Here is a 22,720-nt window from a genome sequence, read left to right on the forward strand (position 1 = left end):
TATCCATATTTATGGGGATATGATAAAATTAAGTATTTATGAGTATGGATTAATACTGAATCTGGGGTGGCAGCTAAAGGATATCTGGGATGAAACTAAACAAAAGATGATACAAAAACTGAGAAAATAGAAGCTCTGTTATATGGATATGGATAGTAAGATACAACCAGTGAAAATGTTTTAAGCCCCTTTAGACTTAAACACAGGTCAGGCATATTTTCATCAACCAGAGGAGAAGTTGTGGATAGCAATTAATAAATAGTTGAAGGATTTTATCTAGGAGGGGAAGACAGCAAGATTCAAGTGGGATAAGATGACTTTTCCAGTAGAAGGAGGAGGATTGGGGTTACCCGATTTGAATGGGTATTTTAGAACAACACAGTTAAGGCTCCTATACATATCACAAGCAGAAAAGTATGACTCAAATGTGGAAAGGGATGATGATGAAACGGGGAAAGATCAAGAAACAAGGAAAGACTAGGATTTTGGATGCAGATCTTTAAGGAGAATAACAATAATCATACAGAATATTATATCTATAAAGCAGCAGAAAGTATCCTAAGAACTAAGCCAACATGGGAATGGAGCAAGGAGATTCTGCCGATAAGTATTACTGCAATTAGGGATACAGACAATAGTCAAGAGGGGGCTGAAATTTATTGGAGAAAATTGGCAAGGGAACCAAGGTATTGGTAACAGATAACTAGAGAAGGAAAGGTAATAGAATGGGAAGACGCCAAGAATTTATTGGGACTGCACGTTAGAGATTGCCTTCCCTATCAATGACTGATAGAGTATAGACAAAGAGAAAGAAATAGAGAGGACTTAAACAAAAGACCAACACTGGTAGAAAACCTAGAACAGAAGCTGCCGATAAAAAAAAGAAATACTTAGTACAGCATATAAAATATTGCATGATCATTATAAGACTCAATCATAGGAGATTAGAAAGGATTGGGAAGAGAGATTGGATAAGCATTTCACAAAGAAACAATGGGGGCATATATGTATGTCTCCCAAATATGCAACAAAATCTAGAAGATTTAGGATTTTTGTTGGAAATGTTTGCACAGATATTTTTAATACCTCATGACTCCAGTGAATTTTTCCTCAGGTAGACAACAAATGTTGGAGGTGTGATGGAGAAGACAGAAGTAATTGGGAACATATTTTCTGGGAGTGTAATGAGTTTGTTGACTTTAAGGATTCCTTGCAGACTACTGTGTCAGAGATCCTGGGTGAGCAAATTGACGTAACTAAGGAAATTATTTTTCTGAATGGTGATACAGTAGGCATAGGAAGGCCTTGCTGAGTCGAATTATGGTGGTTGTCAAGCTAGAAATTGGAAATCAAAATCTAAACTAACTGTACTAGAAGTAACAAATATAATAAGAGAGATAAAAAAAAACTGGAACTGGGATCTTTAGAAAGGGGTAGGAGCAAATGACATAAAAAAAATGGGAATTATGGGAACAGTACACACAGGGGAGGGAAAGAGATTTAAAAGAAGGCAGGATTTGAATGAGATATGTAATGCTTGAATGGCAATGATTGGGTTGATTACAAGTGATGTGTAATGTTTGCAATTAGAATTCTGTTACTAGGACTTGTGATGTAAAATGCTTGCAGCTGGGATTGTGTTAATGCAATTTGTTTACCTTTATATAAATGTATTATTCCTAATGTCATAAGTGATAATTTAATAAAGATGTTTCTTGTTTTAAAAAAGAAAACGCTTTTTATTGCACAGGGAAAACACTCTCTCACCCTTGCCTCCTCTCAAGATCTCATTAAATATACCAAGTCCATGATCACACAATAGTGGGGAAAAGTCCCATCCCTGTCCTCCACCAATACAAGTGCATGGGGTTTTGGCAAACCATATTCGAGTGTAATAAAAAGCTGATTGTAAAAACTGCACTTGTCAAGAATGTAGGGATGCAAACCCATCATTGTCAGCTACTTAATTATGCCAACTGGCTGAACATTAACGAAAGAGCAACACTACTGTTAGCTCTCAGATTTATAACATAATAAGAATGGAACACTGCCTTTCCTTAAAATTGCAAGTCTGACCGCAAAGCTATTCTGTAAGAGATGATGCCCTTACACTCCTCAGACTGCATTTCAAAACAGCTGCTGGTGTAAAGGGCCTTACCTAAACCGGGTCTAGCAACATGAAGTGGTATGCCGTCAGAGGTGAGAATGCAGTCCATCCCGGAATAGCTCAAATCAATACTAAAGGAACATTTACAGAAATAATCTAAATGCTCTTCCTACTAAGAAAAGGTTTAGTGTACACAACTCATGCAGAAGTCACTCAGATTGCATATAATGTCTCGAATCTCCCACGTTTGAAATGATTTGTTGTGGTCTCTCTTTTTTTTTTTTTTAATATCACAAAAACCTAGCATTTTAAGCAGGGGTGTGTGCACTTTTTATATCCACTGTATATAGTTTGAGTATTGACTGGTATTTCTGAACAACTATTATAGCATGCAAAATGTGCAATGTTCTGATTTGCACATCTGCTTATTTCAGTCTAGTAATGTTTTTTGAAAGGTTGCCAGCCAGATGTGCGTGCATCATGTGTAACAGGGTAGTACAACAATGTATTTGGATTAGTGTTAGCCATGGTAAAACCCTAATTAATAGAACTCTGTCAATTTCCTCAACAAATTCCTTTGGCTAATACCTGCATTATCTTTCTCAGTGCTTGTTTTGCTGTACTGCATAGTGATGAATTATGGTGTATTATTAGAGTAGTGACTAATGTTGGAATGCCTTCCCTTTTCCCAAACCCAGACTCGCATTCATTCATTCTTGTTTGTGAGCAGCAAAACCTATACCGTTAAGGCTGTTCTGTGGTGCCTGCTATTTGTTTCTTTTCTTTTCATTTTCTTGTAATCTTCTTGTCACCAGTCATATTGGGTTGCGCAGTGGTCCAGTGGTTAGCATTGTTGCCGCACAGTAAAGAGGTAATCCAATTTGATTCTCGGGTGGGGGCCTTCTGTGCAGAGTCTGCATGTCCTCCCTGCATTCACATGGGTTTCCTCCCAGTTTTCTGGTTTTCTCCCACAGTCCAGAGACGTGCCTAGAATGTTTTTCCACGGGCCGTCTTTGAAAATGGGCTCTGTCCTAGTCGGACTTTCCCGGAAAACAAATGCTAAATAAATAAATATCTTCCTTTTTTTTAACCTGGCCACCACAGTTTCTGGTAGAGCTTCCTGTAACTGCAGTTGTCTTTAATGTGTCTTTTCCACATCTGACTCCCTAGATTATTGCCACTGATTACTTGTTTTAGTTTCATCCTTGCTCACTTGATCATGCTTAGTTCTGTCTGCCGGTTACCTTACTGCAGTCCTTAGAGTGCCACTGTGCATGACATCTGCAGTTTTCTTTCTTGTTTCTACAGTTGTTGCTTTCAGTATTGATTAGATGGTTCTAGGTCATTCAGAATATTTTTAATGTTCTCAGTTGTACTATCATCGTTACTGTGACAGCCAAACAGGTAATTGAACAATGTCTTTCCTTCATTGAGTTTTTTGACTACATAGTTGGTTATATTAGTCAAGAGGATTCAGAAGCAAAGCCTCCTACATGGGAGAGTGTGGGAATGTGCATTGGGGTTTGGAGAGCTTTCTTTCCACATAAAAATTAAAACTTTGCCCCAATGCCCATTTGACTAAGTAGTTATGATTGCCTGAATCTCACTAAAAAGTCAATCAAGAACATAAAGAATATTTTTTCAAATTCCTCCTTTCTTTCTCCATTCTCATTAAAACAAATTTCTTGACTGAAAGTCTTGAACATGTTTTTTATAATATGTCTAACATGATAGAGGAGTAATCTTACATAAGGAATACTGTTTGCATTATACCAGTGGCACTGCCGTGCAGGATGGGCGGAGGGCTGCCTAAATGTCCATGTCCACAAGAATGTTTTATGTACATTTATTTGTTATGTCATTCTCACTTTCCTATTTTCCTTATTGTTGATACCTAGTTTTGTCTGCCACTTTGTCCACCCCATTTTGGTGATTCCTTAATGTGATCTTTCCACAGGTGCATTCTCCTTTCAGATTGAAAAATCTTATGGTTACTGGGACTTGATTTTACCATGCTTTATGGGTTATTTGGGATGGAGTGAAGTAGACAGGTTGCCAAAGCACAAGTGAGGAAGAAAGTTTAAGCCTTAGCCCCATTCCCACTTTTCTGTTTTGCATCATGTTGCTATACAGGTGAGTTAAGTGCAGAGAAATATTTCATATCGGAGCTGTCCTCAGGCATGTAATGGAGATCCCTGGGAGGGGTGAATTGGCAGTAGCTGCTCACCAGAGATCACTTCCTTATTCACCCCCTCATTGGTGACCTGGCTGTAGCTTATCATCAGCAGCTGTCCTCAGTCATATGATGGAGATCACTTCTTCATTCTCTCCCTCGGGGGTGAACTGGCAGTCGTTGCTTATCAGCAGCTGTCCTCAGTCATGTGCTGAAGGTCACTTCCTCATTCTCCCCTCTGGGAGGAATGAACTGGCGGTAGCTGCTCCCCAGGTTTAAATGTAAGAAATACTGTCAAACCCGTTTCAAAATTAAAGAGAGAATTTGTTTGTTAGATGTATATTATTGGTTTTCACCGTTTTTATTGGTTATGGAATTGTAAAGACATTTTAAATGTTTCTTTAGGGCTGGTTTATACTAATTGTTCTTAATTAATCATGTGACTAATTAGCTGGTTTATGGTATAAATGTTGAGTGTAATGGATGATTTGTATCTGCATTGAGAAAGAGTTGATGAAACTCGAAAGTTTTGCCTTTTACATTCTGTTTTTGAATAAAACTTCGAACATTTGAGTTCCTGCATTTTTCTCTTTTAATTGTAGGAAATAAAGATGATCAACAGAGAAGTAGCATAGTCTCATTTTCTTGAAAAGCTGTAATCTGTGATGCCCGATTGTATGAAGTAGTAACTAAATATAGGCAACAGGAAGCATTTCATTTTACATCCTATTCTTGCAAAACCAGAACGAGTAATGTTTTGTTTCTTAGACTGTCTCCTGCTCTCGTCAGTGCCATCCTATCACTCCATTACACCCTAATGCAACACTGCTGTGCTGTTTGATTCTGTCACAGTTGCTATTCTCTGATATGTGATTGTGAGAAGGAGTAACTTGCCAGATGGTAGCAAGAAGAATATTTCTATTTATTTTACATAATTGCAAACCCACTATGCATGGTTTGTTGTTTCTCAGTCCATCCTTTTTTTTTATTTATCACACCACTGCCATCCCATGTAGTGCAGCACAGACACTTGTTTGCATGCTGGCATTCTGCGTCTCAATTTGTCATGTTGTCAGGTTGCACAGATGCAGCTGAATACAGTCATTTCCTAATGTTTTATTTTCTTTTACTAGACTGCATTGAATATGCTGTGTTGACTACCACTTGATTGCTTTGTAGTCATGTTTTAAATCTAAATTTACTACGGTCTTCCCTTTTCATTTCTTCTGAAATCAGCTTTTGCTAATTGTTCCCTTAATTTTTACTAAATTATAACTACTTGCAGTCATCTACCCTTGTTTTTTTTTTCAATGTTGTACCATTATTTGGAGGAAATTTGTATAACTCCATATTTAAATTCAGTGGTTTTGTGATAATTTGATCATGACAAACTGTAATCCCGATAAGGGTGGTAAATGTTAAGACACTTGATATTAGCACAGTTAGATTTTTGTAGTAATTTAATATAAACTTCCAGGATATAGTGCAGTACTATGCAGTTAACAAAATTTCAGAAAACCAATACTGCATTAAATGCATCCTAAAAAGTAAAAAAGAAATGGCATGTACCATTTTTGTATAATAAATGGTGAATGTTCAGCTCTGGCCTGGAGAGATGAAGGCCTGACTCCACAACTGATGGCCCACCTTCATTTAGGGGCAAGCACAGTGGAGGGACTAGGTGGGAGGAGTATAGCACTGAGCTGCTAATATTTGCTTATTTGTCCTAGGAGGAGGTTGGTGACTTGGATCATTGCATTGAAAAAATCTACAGGTATACAGGTAAAGTGCCCGTAGTAAGGAGCCTGGTGTGCACGTGCTACATGCTGTGCTCCACTTGGCAGGAGACATGGCATGCATGCTGACAAGCCTTGTGCCTCTTGCAAACAACAATGGTGTAACATACAAGCTGCTGGGAGGGCCAAGCAGTAGGAACATACAGAAAAAAATTCTAATAAGTCTTTTGCATATAAGGGTTCCATTGATTTCAGAGACTGAACTTCTGTCTGTATGCCTAGAAGGTGATGTACTCTTCCTTTAACCATTTGGAATTGTTCTGCAGACATCAGTCATTAAAGCCGTATAGGCTGCAGGTTGGAATGCATTATCTGTAAATTTCCTTTTGCTGAAGAGCATTTTACAACTTAATTAGATAATAGCAACATAATTAATGGTTCCCCCCCACACCAGTCCTTTTACTGTAAAAATAATCCAGCTTCACATTGCTTTTCTTTTACCTCTGTATCAGTATACGTGAAAGTAAAGTGTTGCTCTTCCCTGTACATTTCTGAAATGTTGTCACTACTTCATCTAAACCATTAATTCCTGCATACATGTATTTTACTAACAGACCACTGCCAAATCTCCTTTCTGCATCACACATGTGAGAATTAGAAAATTGTCCCAGTGGTGCTTTCTGATTCAGAAAAAGAATGATGCTACATGCTCCTTGTACGTGCGTGTTACTCCTTCTTAGTCCAATAAAGAGCATCTTCATCAGACAGCAAGTCATTCTGGTGAAGTTTAGCCAGCTTGAGTAGAACTGAGATGAGAGATCCTGCATCTGCAAGTTATCCATATCATATTTAGTTTTGACTTATAATTAAAGACATGGAAGTATTTGAGAAGATGCTACCAACGTTAGATACAAACGTCAGATGTGCTTAGTGGCTACAGAAGAGATGGAATGAATCTTACTTGGTTCTTGTATTTCGTTACCCATGCGTTTGTTTTTTTAAAGACAGGACCTTGCTTAGTGTTAAAATATGAACTTCAGTGCCATTTCTAGGTGTGCATTGCAACATAATGTGCTAATTGCCAATACAGTCTTATGATATGTTTTTGTGTTATGCTGTGGCGGTAATACTGTTGTGACCTGATGGTCCTGACTATTTATTTATTTTATTTATTACATTTGTTTACCGGGAAATTTCGACTGGACACAGGTCTTTTTTCAGTGGAGGCCCAGGGAGAAAAGCTCCACAGAATGTTTATGATAAGTGATATACAATAAAGCCAAAAGTATGCATACAGTAATAGTGATGATGACATATAGTGCAGGAGCACAGTTGGTACAACTAAATAATTAGTAATACATTTAAACATTAAAATACACTAGATGTAATAGAGTACTAAGTTGTCTAACAGCGACGCGTTAACAAAACTAAATAGACTAATGATTACTAACCCTAAGGATTGTAGAACTAGCATTATTGACATTCAGTTCAGTTTTATAGTGGTAGAGGATTACTTTATCCAGAGCAGAGATGAGAGAGTGAGAGCAGAAGGAGAGGAGGGGGAGGGGGGCTAGTCGGGATTAGGGTAAGGACAAAGCCAGTGAATATTTAGGTGCAATTTGAGGACAGTCTTGAAATGACTGCAGGAAGGTAGGGTAGTTATGGTGGGGGGAAGGGGGGGAGGTTGTTCCAGAGCTTGGATATGGCGCAGGAAAATAGAGCTTGCCCTGCTGAGTTTTTGGCTTTGATAACCTGGAGAAGATTTTTGTTGCTGGAGGGTAGGGGTCTAGAAGAGTGGTAGGGTTGGAGAAGTGTTTGGAGTGATGGAATTTTGAGAGGGTGGTTTACAAGTTTATGAGCAAAGGAGAGTTGATTCAGGTGTAGAAATTGTGGGAGCTTGAGACAGTCTAGGTCTCTAAGGGAGACAGTGGTGGCTGCGGTAGGGGGCGTCAGTGGCAAATCTTGTGTTTTTTATTGTAGCAGGCTTCAAGTTTGTTTAAGGCTGACTAAGGTTTGTAAGTATGGGTGATGCATAGAATAGGGTAGGTATTAGTTGGGAATTGGCGATAGAGATTCTAGCTGTTTTGGTGAGGTATTGGCTGCTTCTGTATAAAGCACCAAGTTTTTTTTTTTTTTTTATTAGAGATATGTGGATGTGGAATTTGAGATTGTTGTCAATTTCTACACCAAGTAGTTTGGTGTGGACTGATGGAGGTATTGTCTTTGGCAAGTATATTGAAGTGGGGGGAGTTTGGGATAGATTTGGAGGGTCTTGTTTGTATTGAGAAGGAGCTGAGCATTGGGCAGCCAGCTTTCAGTAGATGAGAATGATTCTTGTGTAATCTGTTGGAGTTCTGTTAAAGTTGGGGCTGAGCAGATGAGGGTGGATTCATCCGCGTACTGTATGAGGGAGTTTTGTTTGGTGTCAGTGTGCAGGTTGTTGGTGAAAAGGGGGAAGAGCAGGGGGCCAAGGCTGGAACCTTGGGGAACACCGAGAGTAACAGGGAGGTGAGAGAATAGATTGTTTTCCCAGACAACTGATTGGGATAGATTGTTTTCCCAGACAACTGATTGCTAGCGACTTGATTGCTGGCGACCGTGTCGATAGCTATGGAACCAGTTGGTGTCTGATTTGGAGAAAGAAAGGTTGGAGAGAGCAGAGAGTAATAGCTCATGTGATACAATGTCAAAGTTCTTAGATAGATCTAAAAATACAGCAGAGGAGAAGAGGCTATTGATTTTGTGATGGAGGATAGTGTTGGTGAAGGAGAGCAAAGCAGTAGTAGTGCTGTGATATGGCCTGAAGCCGTGTTGGGTATTGGAGGGGAGATTATTGGTAAAGAGGTAATTAGTGACCTGTGAGTTGATACATTTTTCGAGTATCTTGGAGAGATTGCTGGAAACTTTGTTATTAGGAGTAGAAAAAGTGGCTGGTATAATGGACACCCTTTTGTTATGTTTCTGATGAGGATTTTCCAAAACTAGGCTGCACTGATACCTTATAGAATTGTCATTTTGTTTCACAGATGGCTTCTTGGCATCTAGAAAAATCAAGACTATCCCCTACGGATGCAAAGGACTAACAAATGTAGCAATCAAAAAATGAGTTTGGTGGTAGTATTCACTCTTGGCCATATCTTGTCCGAGTGTGTGCATTAACCAAGCATAGCATAAAGAATTATTACCTTTGTGTGTATTTTATTACTGTTTTTGGTATAAGACATTACAAGGTACATTTGTACTAGTGTGGCAGCTTATTGCTCCTCTGTCCACTTGTGATGCTGGTTACCTAGCCTTGAAAAGATGCGTCTTCCAAGGTTTATGTGATATTTAGAGCCTAGAAGGGAATTTGTCTTGTCTGCTGAGGAGTGTTGAGCAGAACAGAACATATCTGCCATCTCCCTCTAGATAAATCTAGATGTACATGTATTGCCATGTTCTCTGCCAAGGTAGATGTGGGTACACATGGAGTAATCTGACATTATAGTCTTTCTGACAACTGCAGTTATTGGGAAGTAGAAATATTTCAGGTAGGGATTGTGCATTTGTGAAACTGACAAACCTGTTAGATTTTGGTGAGATGCACACAAGGTACAGAAAAAAATTGGTCATTGCTCATTTTTAAGAAAGAGATGCATATTGAATATCAGTGTAAGTGAGCAGTAAATATTCATTCTCTTTACCATGCCCATAGTAACTTGAACTGTTATTTAGGAGTGTTTTTAATGTGTTTTGTAAGTCTCTAGGAAGTGCCTGTAATCCACAGACGTTACTGTTTGTGTCACATTTTGTTAATATCCTTGCCTTATACCAGTTTGCTGACAAAACAACCCGTGGCATGTTGAATTCACCAGAAAGTTGCATCCAGTCCCTGTGGAACTGCTTCTCCTTTACCTCAGTACCATCCTTTCTGTATTTTGTTCTGGGAATCATAACTTTCTTTTTATTTAAACTGTACTTTTGCCTGAGAGGGTTAATTTCATGGTCCTACCCACCCCTCTTCATGAAGTAGCGTTTATTATACAACGACCCCCCCCCATTAATATTCCAAAACGTGCACGCTGATTGGTCAGCGTGCACATTGTAAGTCAGAGTTATAGTAATGGGAAACGGTCTGGTTGCCCAGACTTTTTCTATTAGTATAACTCTTTTTTTTTTTTTTACAGCAACGGAGAATGCAAGATCTCCCTTGCTTTTCACACTGTTTCGCTATGTTAAATGAGTTTAACATAGCGAGACAGCTTTAAAAAAAGTAACAGAGATCTTCCTATCTCCATTTTTTTTAAATGTGTCTCGCTATGTTAAATGGGTATAACATAGTGAGACAGCTTTAAAAAAAGCAACAGATATTCTCCGTTGCTTTTTTTAAAGCTGTCTCGCTATGTTAAACTCCTTTAACATAACGAGACAGTGTGTAAAAAGCAATGGAGATCTTGCTTTCTCCGTTGCTTTTTCACAATTATCTTGCTATGTTAAATGGGTTTAACATAGCCAGACAGCTTTAAAAAAGCAACGGAGATTCTCCGTTGCTTTTTTTAAAGCTGTCTCGCTATGTTAAACTCCTTTAACATAGCCAGACAGTTTGTAAAAAGCAACGGAGATCTTGCTTTCTCCGTTGCTTCCGCCCACAGCTCTGATGTACTGCGTAAGCATACGCATGCACAGTACATCAGAACTGCCGCAGAATACCAGACAGCTGTGGAAGGGCAGCAAGGAGGCATTATACAATGCCATTATTTAAGAAAAGTAATTTTTTTTTTTCTTAAATAATGTCATTGTATAATAGCAATAACCCACTTCTGGGTGTGGGTAATGCTGGATTTACCCACAGTTCTCTTTGTTTGGCCACTTGGGCTTTGCCCTCATGACCAAACCACACCAACCATGGGTAAATCCAGCATTACCCGCACTCAGGCGTGGGTTATTGCTATATTGAAGTCTGTGTGAAGCCCCCCTTTCCACCTGCCATCCTCATGACAGGAAGTTGTTTGCTGCTTTTTCAACACCACCTTTCTAACTTTCCTTTTAATGAAGTAGTGTAGTTTTATCACATTGTATTTACCCATCTGTGTTGGGTTATGCTTGCTCAGGTATCTATTTCCTCAAACCCTAGCCTCCCCATTCTGGTAGATCTGTACATCATGCCTAATTTCTCTTAATTTTTAAAGTAACCAGAGCTGGTATGTACTCTGTTATCTTGCTGGGTTTGCCACTGCCATTTCATCTTGTATAGCATGAATCATGGAGGTAATTGTGATCCCAAAATAAATTTTTTCCACTTTCCTGCAGAGTGTCACCTCCACAGATGTATTTTCCATTGCTTTCTCTTCTAAAGCACTTGACCTTGTAGTTGTTTGCATTAAGTTCTGTTGCTACGCATCTAGCCACCCTCTCAGCCTCTGCAGGTCTTTGTGGAGACCAGCTTCCCACTTCCCACTACCACATCAAGCTTAGTATCAACAGTATACACACTGATTTGTGTGATCCAGTCCTTGTGCAGTATCTGATACTCAAATATACAAATTAAGACTTGTTAGCCCAGAACTTTTAGGCAGTCTGTTATTCACTGACTTTTCTTGTGGGAGTTTCTGTCTTAATATCAACTTCTGTTGTTATGAAATAGCTAGTGTCTTGGCCACTTCATCATGTTGGGCGTAGCTCATAAACTTAATTTTCCTACCAGCTTCTGGTAAGGTACGGTATTAAAGGCCTTAGTAAAGCCTAGATATGCCACATCAACAGGATTGCCCTTGTCAGTTTCAGTGGTGATACAGCCAGAGACATGTCTCAGTTTGAAGCAAAAAGTAGCCAGTTACATGTCTCAGTTTGGACTGACAAGACTTCTGCTGAAACTATACTGCCAATTTGTATGCAAGACAAACAACATTCAGGAAATGCATCAGCTTGCCTGTCAGAGTTATGTTTAGAAACTTCTCTGGAAGTAGGATTGCTGGGCCTGTAATTGCATGACTGTTTCATAGATCTACATGTGGGTTTTCAGCATCCACTTTTGCAATCCAGTGTTAGTATGGTATATCTGTTCCTTTCTGTCACTGGTCTCCTAAGTAGTACTGTTGGTCTTTTCTAGAATTCTGGGGGCAGCTGTTCTGCAACTTGTACCTTATTTTCCCTTATGAAAGCATGGCAACATCGTGACTCATTGGTTGAAATTCTACCTTACAAGCGTGGGGTTCATTTTGACCTTCGAGTTAATCTGTGTCTTTGTGAAACTGGAATGTTTTGTTTGTACATGCATACAAATATTTCAAGCATGGACATTAACGCCCTTGTAGCATGCCAATGTACCAAAATATTTGTTCCCATAATAGGTGTCCAGGCTCTTCTTAAAAATATCTAAACTAGCGCTTGCTTTAATTAACTTGATAGTCTGTTCCATGCATCAGCTGCTCTCTCAGAGAGCCAATTAGTACACTTGTCTTTCCTACAGAATCTTCTACATAGATTCGCTGACTATTATGTACTACTTTTTGATAACCTCAAACATTCCCAGAGGTAGTTGTCTTTAAATGCTCTATATGCCTGAATATGAGCTCCTCTAAAATATCTATATGAGACTCTGTACAAGTTCAGAAATTTGTCTTTCATAATAATTTAAATTTTCACATCCCTGGATGCCATTGGTATATTTATGCTGTACTTTTTCCAGTTTACTAATGTGTGTTTTCTTATAAGTTCTCCATATTGTTATTCCGTACTCAAGTTTGGGTCTAATGTAATTAACAGACAATGACTTCATCATTTCTGATTTCCTAGACTTTATAAATCTTTTTATACAATGTATAGTTCTGTAACTATCATTAACCAATTGGTTGATATGATTAGAAATAACTCAAAGCTGGATCTACCAGATCCTTAAATGAATCTACACTTTCAATCACTGTATGTTTTATTAAATATTCACCTTTCAATTTGTGTTTCCTAGCTCTCTCATGCTCAGGTTTTAATGTATTTATCAACATATTATTCTCCTATGTCCAAATGGTCAATTTAGTCAAGTTCTTTTGCAGACATGTCCTATCTGTAACACATGTAATCAGTTTATCCAATTTCAAGTCATCTGCATACAGTCAGTAGAACACCTCAGATGAAAAAGATAGGTCTGAAAGATACAATCAAAATATGTATGGGCCTATGACTGAGCCTTGTGGGACACACTGACTATAACCAAGAATTTCACCTGTCCAGTTGCTATATGATACTTTCCATGTCCTGTTTGTAAGCCATGCAGCTAGCCATCTTCCGAAATATACATCAGTACCTAGTTCTAATTTACTCATCAGTGTTTTGTGTATGACCTTGTCAAGTGCTAGAGTTAGATCTATATAAATGAAATCACATCACAATTTTTCATTTATAGCTGTTATAGTGTTATAGAACATCATGTTGCAGATGGTAATAGAACTATTTTCAACATATGCATGCTGCTATATGGTTTCAAGTCCCATCCTTTCCATTTCTGACAATAACTTATCCAATATTACTTTCTCTATTATTTTTCCCCAACATGAAAGTAGACTTGAGAGTCTGTATGACTCTTGGTTTGTCCTACTCCCATTTCCCTTAATGACAGGATTAATAAGCTCATGTCTCCAATCTTGCGGAATCTTCACATATTCATATGACCTAGTCAATAATAGATATAATGCTACTGTAAGTTATTGCTGAAGTATTCTCTGGACATTATTGCTAATTCTTTCTCCTCCCTGTGCTTTGTTTGGATCCAGTTTGCATAGTTCCATTGCAATGCAATCTAATTTAATTTCAGTGTCAGAGGTTACCTGGATGTCACTAGGACAACGTATCACCCCCTTTGTGGAGCCAAACTGTTTATGTAATTTGTATTTATTTTTTTTTTCCACATTTTTATATTTTTAAAATTATATATAAAATTGTTTCCTATTTTATTATTTTTTTTTTTATTTTTTTTCATAATTTTTTTTTTCAAATGTGTTGATCTAATTTTTTGCTTATTTAATTCAATTTGTTCATTATTCAATTTTGTTTTTTTTTTTTTTTTTTTTTATTATATTTTCGGTCTCTTTTTCGGGGGGTTTCTTGGTGGGTGGTGGTGGTAGCGTTGTAGCGTATCAGCACAGTAAGGCAGCGCTGTCTTCGATTCTTTCTCTTTCGCGTCTCTTTGTGGAGAACATGTGTTCACCTTTTCGAAGAAAAGAAGGCAGTCAGGCAGGGCTGGTCGGGCATAAAAAACCAATCAATCATTAGCGGACTGGAGTTCCGCTGTGCCGACCCCTAACCGGGAAAAGCCGAAAGACACACACACACACACTGTAATTGGGTTTCTTGTTCTTATGGAAATATATTTCCTGAAGTTGTATGCCTATATCCTGATGTTAAACATTTTTGATCATTTTTTTAAATTTTTTTTGCACTCAAATAATTTCTCTTTCGAACCTTTCCACATTCCTTCTGCAGTTTTTACCCTGAACGCATCACTCCAATTAGTTTTATGTAGTGACTGTTTTGCTTCCATATAATCTGTAATTAATCTTCTGCACATTATTTTTCATTTCAGTTTGGCAGAATTATGTAGCAACAATTTAACCATTATAACCCCATGATCACTGCACATCGATGATAGTAAAACTTGATGTGAAGTAGCAGTAATTTCTCTAGGAACACAAACGTCTGGTATATTTCATTCCCTGGAAGTTTTTGTTTAAAATCTGAAGCAATTGTTGTTCCTGAACATAAGTTGCGTATGATTTCCTTACTAATGTTGTTGAATCAATATTATTCCAGTGTGTTTCTGGTAAGTTTAATTCCCATCCACTACTATTCTTCCATCCTGTATTTTTGTAAGAAATGTATGAATTCTTCTAGGTCATCAGCACTTGACTTTGGTAATCTATTACACACCAACAATTGTTATATGTTTAAAGGCTGTCTTTATTATCACAGTTACACAAGCTATATTATTGGTGTTATCATTGAACGTGTAATAATCACAGGTCTCATAACTGTCTTTAATCCCTGTTGTAACACCTCCACCTTATTTTTTTTGTTAGAATGTCTGTTACAGTAAAATCATTTATACTATGACAGAACTGGTTTGAACTGGTTTCTAGTCATTGTTCTTTAGCCATGTTTCGTAAACAGTAAGAAAATCAATAGTAGCATATTTTCCAATAAAAAAGATGTTATTAATACTCTTAGCATTAACAACCATTAGAGGTGCATCAAATGTTTCTGTCTGTGATCTGTTAAATGTTCTTCCTGGCAAAAAGCCTGCCCTGTATTTGTCAAAAATTGCAAATTATATGACTGTGCTTTAATATTCAAAAACGAGCATGCTGATTGGTTAGCCCAACCAGCGTGCCCGTTGTAAATCCGAGAATATACCAGTGGAAAAAGGTCCAGTCGCCCAGACTTTTTTCTATTAATACATCTCGTAATTTTTAACTTTTTTTTCTTTTTTTAATCAAATAAGAAAATGGAAGACCTCAAACAAACAAGGGAGACGGTGCAGAGAAAAATAAGAGGATAATCAGGTGTGTTCTGCAAAACTAAAGAAACTTACCTGATTATTCTTGTATTTTGTCTGTCCCGGCTCTCCCGAATGTTAAAAGCCAAAAGCAGTGGAGATCTTCCTTTCTCCGTTGCTTCCTTTGCACAGCACTGATGTACTGTGTAAAAGCATTAGAACACAAGTCCCATATGTATGCACAGTACATCAGACAAAGCCCCAGGATACCGGAAAAACATGGAAGAGCACCACTGAGGCATTATACAAGGACATGATTTAAGAAAAGTATTTTTTTTCTTAAGTGATGTCATTGTATAGTAGCAATAAGCAACTCTGTGGTGTGGTATATTGAAGATTTACCCACGGTTGGCTTTATTTAATCACTTGGGCTTCTCCTTCGTGATTAAACCACACCAACCATGAGTAAATCTTCAATGTACCACACAGCTGTTAGTTATTGCTTAAATATCTGATGAAAGAATTCTCCTCCCTGTTCTTAATGAATGGGACACCATCCTGTCTGAACACGTTTGTCCAAAATTAGACTCTGATGCTCTACACATTTCCATTTTTAAAAATGGACATTTTTTCACATAGTTGTTTACCCAAAAAAATCTTTTCATTCATGGTGTCCTGACTAATTGCTATATGTGATTTGCAAAAAATACGTTCCAACATCTGTGCAAGCTATGCTATCTAAGAGGGCTGTAAATTCCCTAACAGTCAGAGAGTTCTTGCAGATGAGATCATTTGTTCTGACATGAATAAAAACATATCCGTGCTTCTTAAATTAAGGTGTTCTAAGGCTGGTCTCACATCCTCTATTTTTGCTCCTGGTAAGCATAACACTATTCAATGATGTTCATTGTCTTCTCTGTCAATGTAGGTATCAGCTCCTCTGATAATTGAATCTCCCAACACAAGAATTATCTTTTCTGACCAAATTTGAAGAATCTCCAAATTCGAATTCAGTATTATCTGCTCTGTCAATTATTACAAATGAATGATCTTCATCACATTAGTCTTGATTAATCTTACTGTTTTTATTACTTATTGCATTTGCAAGCATGCAGTTCTCATCCAGCTATCTTTGTACATCCACAGTTTGAGCCATGTTGTCAATGTCTCATCTTTTTTCTGAGCAGTAATGTTTTGCAATTCTTTTTTTGATTTCTTCCTTTTCACCCATCCCTTGCCTCTTTTCTTCTATTTTTTTTTTTGGAAAATTGCTTCCTTTTTTCTGTAGACTGTAGGTTTTCTGATAGAAAAAAAAATAGCATTTCTTGTAATCTGTGTATTACTAAAAAGGGCACTGCTTTATGTATGTATAGTCTTTACAGACCTTTATCAATTTCCTTTGCTTCCTTATTTGTTGAGAAGTTCTTCCTTTCTTTTTTTTATTTCCTTGTAAACAATCTGAATCCTCATATTGCTGAATACTTGTATCCAGAATTTCAAAGTTGTCAGGGTCATTGTCTTGTTTCACAGGAGTTGAGTCATCTTTACAGATGATAGACGTATCCTTTCCTGAATGTGTTCTATTTGCTGTTCGCTCTTTGCCTAACATTATTTATCTCACAGTCCAGTCATTAACATATGTAACAACAATTCTCAAAGCTGTACAAATTGTACAAGTGCAATTGTCATCAGTAAGTCTAGATTTACTACTGATAATGGTAAGCAAATCATCCAACTTTTGACATGAGGAACACAGATTACCAGTGTTATCAGGCGTTACATTTAAATTTACATAGAGTTTATTACACTATACAATATATTTTACAAGATATTTGTGCTTTAGTAAACCATTAATGGCATACTCATTTAAGGAATCCTTGTTCAGCTGCAAATGAATAGAAATTTTGTAAAAGAAAAGAATAATCAAAACCAGTTACCAAAGAATTCAAAGATAACTTAAATCAACTTCACTGAGAAAAATCACACAAACAATATACAAATACTAAGTTAAGTACAGTAAAGTTGTTGCTCTGACAGTACAAGTTCTGAAAGTCAGACAAAAGCTGGAATTCCTTTACATCGCTCGTGCAGTAGCCTCTGCTCACTATTGCTCGCAGTCGCACCTCTTTTTAACAGTAAAGATCGCAGACCAAAACATGATTGTCGAGATAAGCTTTGGATTGTCCTCTCTGCAATCTGTGTGACTTTATAGCTGAGTAGGTCCCTTAAGATGGCTAGAATTTGCCTATCTGAAACCTATCCATTTATAACAACTAACGAAAATTAAAGATGAAACAGCAAAATATAAATCAAAATAAATATTACCTGCACGGTATTCCTTCCTTCCAATAAACAGTGGTAAGAAATAAAATATAAATTCAAATAAAAGTTCTCTTACCAGGTAACTCCACAGTCAATCACAAACCAAAAACAGGATTGTTTAGATAAGCTCTGGATAGGCTCGGCTCTGGAACAGGCGCGTTTAGAGGAGACACGCCTGGTTACGCTTATGCTGCCCTTTCATGACGCCTCTTTTGTCCTTCTTTGACGCCGAGGAGGTCAGCTTTTGGACCTTCGGTCTTGTCATCACATCTAACTTTGGCTGGACTTGAGGGCAAGACTTTGACGCCTTCGCCTCGGTTTTTAGGGCCCTTTTCTGACTTTGACTACCCTTTAGGCCAGAGAGGAGGCCCTTGAGGGCAAAATCTCAGGCTCCTCCAGAGGCAAGGGATTCCTCCTCTTTCCAGAGAGGGGAAGGGGGGAAGACGCCTCCAGGAAGTGATTCCTCCCGAGACCTGGAGGTGGGAGCCCCGTAAGTCTTTCATGAGACCAGACACGAGAGGCCCTGGAGCTTCTGGCCAGACTGATTCTCCTGAAGGCCACACTAACTGCCATCCATGCTCTCCAATCATGCTTTAACCATCAGCAAACGCCCAGTGGTGCTACCGCTGACCGCCTTATCCAAGCACAAACCCCTTTAACAAACCCCCTTCTCCCGAAAATCCAGACAGCTTTCCCAGATCAGGCAGCAGCATGCCCCTCCCAGTCAGAAATCAAAGGAAAAAGGAGGAGGTTCCAAAGCGACCATTTCAGAGGCCAAATCCAGTAAGGACTTCAGATTACCATTTCGGAAAAAAGATAGACCAGCCCATTTATTGCAACCAAGATTATTCCCTGACTAAAAGTCCTAATCTAATCTCAACTCTTGGATCTCAGTTCATTAAATTGCTTTGTATGCATGGATGCATGGATGACCTCTCTTCACCTTCAGGAAAATTTATGGGCTCCATAGCATGGACAACCAGCCAGGAGACTTTACTTACTTTGCTGGTCAGGGTTCCATCAGCCGAAGCACTGCCCTGGGAGTCGCCCACAGCCCCAGGGGAAAGTTCACTAATTACACTGGCAGTGGTCCTCACTGTTCCGAGAACCACCAATTCCAAGTGTTTGCATATCTAGACTCCTGCTACTTACTGCCACTCCAAGAGCTATTATGCTCCAGCCTAGGCCTCACTGCACGCTCACTTTGGGCCTTTCATAGATAGACGCTCAGGCCCAAAAAATCACCACTCACACAGCCATCTCCAGCAGTAATCACTTTTGTCAGTCTATAGACACCTTTCACAAAAAAGATACACTTTATAGGCGCAGACCAAGCAATTCAGGTCCTACAAGATCAAGTCAAATCCCACAAGAATTAGGTCATTCAAGTCCAACAGATTCTTCTAATACTGTCTCGAACTCAACTCCCACTATTTTAGTTCCCTTTATGCCTGTTCTCTTCACATGCGAATACTTTTTATTTTTGGAACCATACGTACAATGGTTCTCAGAAGTTTTAAATCCTTGTTTCATGCTTTAATCATGATCATCCTCAAGCTGCCGGCTATGTGCCAATCCAATCTCCATCTGGGCCTCACTCAGGCTACCTCTCCCAATCCACGGAAAGCTTTATGTTCAGGTTTGATCTCCACCCCCTACCGGTCTGCAGTACCTGGACGCCGGGCCATCCAGTGGGTATGGGCCAATGCAGAAACTGTCCATGCATAGCGGGCACCAACAGAATATAAGAGCGGCATATATTGGTTCTGGCAGCCAGAAATCAGCCTCCTGTACTCCATCAATCCCGGGACCCATCCGGCGGTCATGTATGGTGGTGCAGTAATATATAACAAGCACTGTGGAACCAGGTCTACGACCTACGGAAGATTAGCTGAGGAGATGGCACTGGGCGGCGGTAGCTTGGGTGCTGACCAATGGTCCAACCCCATACCGGGAATTCCGGAACAATTTGCGGACTGCGGAAGCAATACCAACCTTTATTCCACGACACCATCAACCTGGGAGCACCTCAGTCCTGCTATGCGACCTGTGCTGTTACACCCTCTTCTGTTTGCCAGCCTCACCCAAGCCAGATAGTGCGAGTGCAGGGAGTTCTTTTTCAGCAGGTTCCAGTGTTTGGATTTTTCCCCCGGCTTCCCTCGCACATTCTTCTCCCCTCTTTTACGAGCTCCTCCTGCTTTGCCCTTTCTGGTGGAGAGCAAGACCATTTACCTGGCCTTGATTTGGATTGCGCCCCCTTGGCACTGCTTTTCATATCCATGGTTTCATTCATAGGCCGGCATTTCTCCGCTGGTCCATGGCCCCGGGACCATCAGTGCTGACGTCCACCATCTCTCGGCTCCACCTCCTCTGGCTCCCTACTTGACTTCCTTCCAATATCCGGTATCCACTCCATCCTTAGTCCCGGACCTTCTTCTCTTCCTCTCATAATACACATATCCTTTCCTCCAACAACCTCTCATCTGGCCTTCTTTTATCAAGCCAATGTCAGGTTTGCTCTCTGGGCCTCTCAAAGTTTTCTGGTGCTTCATTTATTCAGTTTCGAATTTTTCTGGGGTCAGTTTTTTTTCAGTCTAGCTCTTTTTCTACCATTAATTTCACCCTCTATGTTCATCTTCAATTTTCATGCCTCATTTGAACCTTTTTTTTCCTTGTTGAACAAACTTTGTAGGGCTTCCTTAAAAGGCATGGGTCTAGGGCCTCCCCTATCTCATCCTGTTCCCCTTGGGACTTCTTATGGTTCTTATGCGTCCTGCTGCCCCTGTCCCCTCAACCGTGAGCTAAACCTTGTCTAATTGCCTTTTAGTGGCCATGAGCACTACTTTAGTGGCCATAACTAAGCACTTTTTCAGAACTCTCCTTTTTTTTCTCTTCCTCCTCCTTTGATTTTTCCACAAGCATATGATTTTCCATTCAAAAAGGTTTCCTCCTTACTGTATTCAGCAAACTATAGAACTCTTTCAAACTTTAGAACTCCTGTTTTTCCCAGAATTTTCTAATTCAGAATATACCTTTGCATAAATTTGACGTGACTCAATTTTGCTTGACTTGAATCTTTTGCCTTTTTCACCACAATTGGAAAATCAATTGTTTGTTGAAATTATTTGGTAAATATCAATCAACAAAAAAAGTAACAAATGGAAACCCGATTAAATGGATTAATTTATGATAAATTCATTGTATCACTTTCCCTTTAATAAAGCAGCTTCCTTTCATCCAGTACCTTCAATCAAGGTTCATTCTACTTCTTTAGCATCTCCAAATATAGAAGCTACATGATATGTGTGGCCTGGACATATTTCATTACACCTTCATCTTCATTTCTCATATGATGTGGTTTCTTGGCAGGGCGAGGCAGGGCTTCCTTTGGTTCCACAGTTCTCAGGAGTGTTTTCCAATGAGCCAGGGGTGCTAGCTGCTAGGACTTGTTGCACTATGTGAAGAGATAGAGGAGATCCCATCTTTTCTTTTATTATACTTTACATAACTTCTCGATGTCCATCCCATATGCCCGCCACATCCATACCCACCACCATTCTCCTTCCATTCGGATTTAGAGGAGAGGAGCTGTAGTCCCTTTGTTTGTTTCTTTCTTGATCTCTTCTTAGAGAGTTTACAGTTAGTACTAGTTTTTTTCTTTTGTATGGATGGATGTATGATGTACAAACACAAGATCTGGGGGCAGGCAGCATCCTGATAGGGGGATAGGGGAGTAGCCCAGCCAATGAGAGACTTCGTAGTGTATTAGTTGTTGAGCTGAGCCGATGGATCATCCACCGAGCCCACCTGTTATGAATGTAGGCGAGATGGATCCCATACATCCGAAGTTATGGTAAGTACATAACTAAAAGATTGTCCTCTTTGCTGTCGGTGTGAATTTATAGCTGCCTAGGACCCTTGGGATGACTAGAGTTTGGCTGTCTAAAACCTATCCCTTTCTAACAACTAACAGTGAAAATTAAAGGTAAAAATGTCAAAATATAAATTAAAGCAAAACTTATTGTCTACAAGCTATCCTTTCCTACCTATAAACAGTGAAAAACAGTGGTAAGAAATAAAATATAAATTCAAGTAAAACTTCTCTTACCAATGATTGTTTAGATAAACTCTGGATTCATATGGATTTTTCTCCATTTTTTCACACTTCCCAAAATACAGATAAAGTGGCTTTTGAAAGCACTCCATCTAAGTATTGTATTTGCCCTGCTCTTTTGATTGTGTGTAGTTGGCGAAAAAGGTATTCATTGGATCATTTTACTTGGAGAGTTTTTTTTTCCTGTAGTTCTTCTCCAGTCACTTTCCCTTCTGGCCATTCATTCATTTATTTTATTAATTTAACATTTGTTTATCAGGAAAGTTCCGACTGGGACAGAGCCCATTTTCAGCAGAGCCGGGGAAAAATGCTCCAGATGCATGTCTTTGGAATGTGGTAGGAAACCAGAGCATCTGGAGGAAACCCATGCAAATGCAGTGAGGACATGCAGGCTCTGCACAGAAGGAACCCCAGCTGAGAATTGAACCGGAGAACCTCTTGCTCTCAGGCAACAGCACTAACCTCTGCATCACTGTGGCTGCCTGCTGTACCTTTCCATACCAAAGCTCTGCTTTTTCTGTCCTGTTTTAATACAAACATGAAGCACTACTACAGTATTTTGGCTAATCTGTAGCATTTCAGGCCACTCTTTGCAATAATCACCTCATCCCAGACAGAGCATCTCCTTCTCCAGGACACCTTAGCCTTCCAAAATAGTTTTATTGCCTTAAAGTATGATACTTGCTTTGTGTATGTGTGTGTATGTGTGTATGTGTGTATGTGTGTGTGTGTGTGTGTGTGTGTGTGTGTGTGTGTGTGTGTGTGTGTGTGTGTGTGTGTGAGTATTTGTCTGAATGCTTGCACA

General features: G+C 39.0%; 1 protein-coding gene across 2 annotated transcripts in view; it reads left to right on the forward strand.

Annotated features, from left to right (window-relative positions):
- The window catches only part of BCKDHB (branched chain keto acid dehydrogenase E1 subunit beta), a 2,914,018-nt gene that overhangs the window by 433,000 nt on the left and 2,458,298 nt on the right, over positions 1-22,720 (forward strand). The gene's annotated exons all lie outside the window — the stretch shown is intronic.

Source organism: Protopterus annectens, chromosome 1.part1, assembly GCF_019279795.1.
Source record: "Protopterus annectens isolate FY-2018-M chromosome 1.part1, PAN1.0, whole genome shotgun sequence".
Taxonomy (NCBI): Eukaryota; Metazoa; Chordata; order Ceratodontiformes; family Protopteridae; genus Protopterus; species Protopterus annectens.